Consider the following 2,017-nt stretch of genomic DNA (forward strand, 5'->3'; position numbering starts at 1 on the left):
CCTCATAACTGGTCAAAATAATGAGAATAAGTGGCTGTTGAGTGTTCATCACTAAGTGGAATATCTGTGTCAACTCCTGTCACAGACTGTCACAACTCCTCTCTCCCTGTCAAGGTCAGGGAACATCATAGAAGAGGAGGCTGGAGGTTGGGGAGAAGAGCTGTGACCTGTCCTCTGGACATGACATAGCTGTGACACTCATATATACACACCAGCTATAAAACTCCCACAAAACATCAAGCCAACAAGACCAGCCAACACTCTATCAGGCTGCACCAATTATATTCAGTGAGTTACAAAGAGAGAGAGAGAGAGAGAGAGAGAGAGAGAGGACATGAAGAAAGGAGGAGGGTGTATTGGGGTTGCCTGGGGAGAGCTAAAGGTGATTATTGGGAGTTGGATTCAATCAAGACACACTACACATATGTCTGAAACTTGCAAAAGAATAAAGAAAAGATACCCTATTTTAAAATTTTATTCTATATTACATGTTGAGTGTTTTCCTCATGTATGTTGTGGACCACATGCATAGAGTGCCACAGAGGTAAGAAGGGGGTATCAGATCTCTCTGTAACTAGAGTTGCAAATAGTTGTGAGTCACAATGTGTGTGTGTGTGTGTGTGAGTGAGTGTGTGTGTGTGTGCTGGGAATTGAACCCAAGACCTCTGGAAGAACAGTCATTACTTTTAACAGCTAAGCCAATGTAGAGTGAATCCTAATTGGTCTTAATAATAAAAACCTGGAGTCAGATATCAGGGTAAATGCTGAAAGAAAAGGAGCCAGTCACTAAAATTCTTACCTCTGTGGAAATCCTCAGACTGAAAAGGGGTTGAGCTTCTGTCTCCTCTTGCCATATATTCCCCTCTCCGACCACTTCCTGTCTCCATCTCCCAAGTTCTGGGATTAAAGGTGTGTGTCAACATTGCCTAGACTCTTTGGTTAACTAGTGACTACCTCCATCCACCCTCTGATCTTCAGGCACAAACAAAATATCATCACAAGCCAATTCTCCAGCCCCTCTCACATAGTTCTTATCCATCTTATCTTGGGGTACTGGGACTGGAATTGGGAACTTCATGCATGTTGGGCAAGCATTTTCCAATGAGCTACATCCCCAATCACTCTCTTTTTCTTTTCTTTTCTTTTTTTTCTGTGTCCCCTCCCTCCCACTCTCCCAAAGAGAGAGAAGAATGATCATCCTTGAATGGCAGCAGGCAGCTGCAGGAAAGCAGCACCTAGAGCTGGCTTCATGCTCAGGAGGGAACTCTACACCTGGTCTTTGTGGTCTGGAGTTATCTATATAGTCAGAGAAACTTCTTTCGTAATGAACTATAGAAATGGTCCCTGAAAGTATAGTGTTCATACCCAACCTCTTAATCATTAAAATGTTTATTAAATTTATTTATTTATTTACTTATTTAGTGTGCATATCAGAGGATAATTGTGGGAGTTGGTTTCCTCCTTCTGTCATTTCAGAGGCAGAACTTGACAGGGTCAGGCCTGGTGACAAGCACCCTTATTAGCTGAGTCATCTCACTGACTCTCCCTCTTAATCATTTTTTTTTTTAAAATTTCCTTTCTATGTCAGTTGTTTGACAAAGATTCTTACTGGTGACATTAACCATGTAAATTTTATGTTAGGGCTTCAATGAAACCTTGATCCTAAATCATGCACAAGAGAACGTGATTTGCTCTGGACAAAACACACATGGGTTGTTTGAGACTGTGCTGGCCACTGTCACTTATTCAGTCCATCATGGACTAAAATGTCATTACAAGGCAGGTGACAGACTGCAATATACTTAGAATAGTGACAAGCCTAGGGGATATCAAACACAAGCTCTTAAGACATGATGTCACAGCTTTCAGTCTTTCTGGCCTCAAGACTGTTATACTCTTCAAAATAATTGAAGGCCTGAAGGATTTCATTATGTGGATGATAGATATTGGTCTTTCCCATATTAAAAGTCAAATTAGAACTTTAAAATTGTGTGTTCCAGCAGAGGCTCGTATGTGC

At 41.3% G+C, this 2,017-nt stretch overlaps 1 non-coding gene across 1 annotated transcript; it reads right to left on the reverse strand.

Annotated features, from left to right (window-relative positions):
• Positions 1–1,146: 1,146 nt before the first annotated feature.
• LOC127236039 (small nucleolar RNA U3) lies at positions 1,147–1,360 on the reverse strand. Its single transcript, XR_007835750.1, has one exon. It is a non-coding gene; the product is annotated as a small nucleolar RNA U3 (small nucleolar RNA).
• Positions 1,361–2,017: the final 657 nt, after the last annotated feature.

Source organism: Phodopus roborovskii, unplaced genomic scaffold (assembly GCF_943737965.1).
Source record: "Phodopus roborovskii unplaced genomic scaffold, PHOROB, whole genome shotgun sequence".
NCBI classification, from domain to species: Eukaryota; Metazoa; Chordata; class Mammalia; order Rodentia; family Cricetidae; genus Phodopus; species Phodopus roborovskii.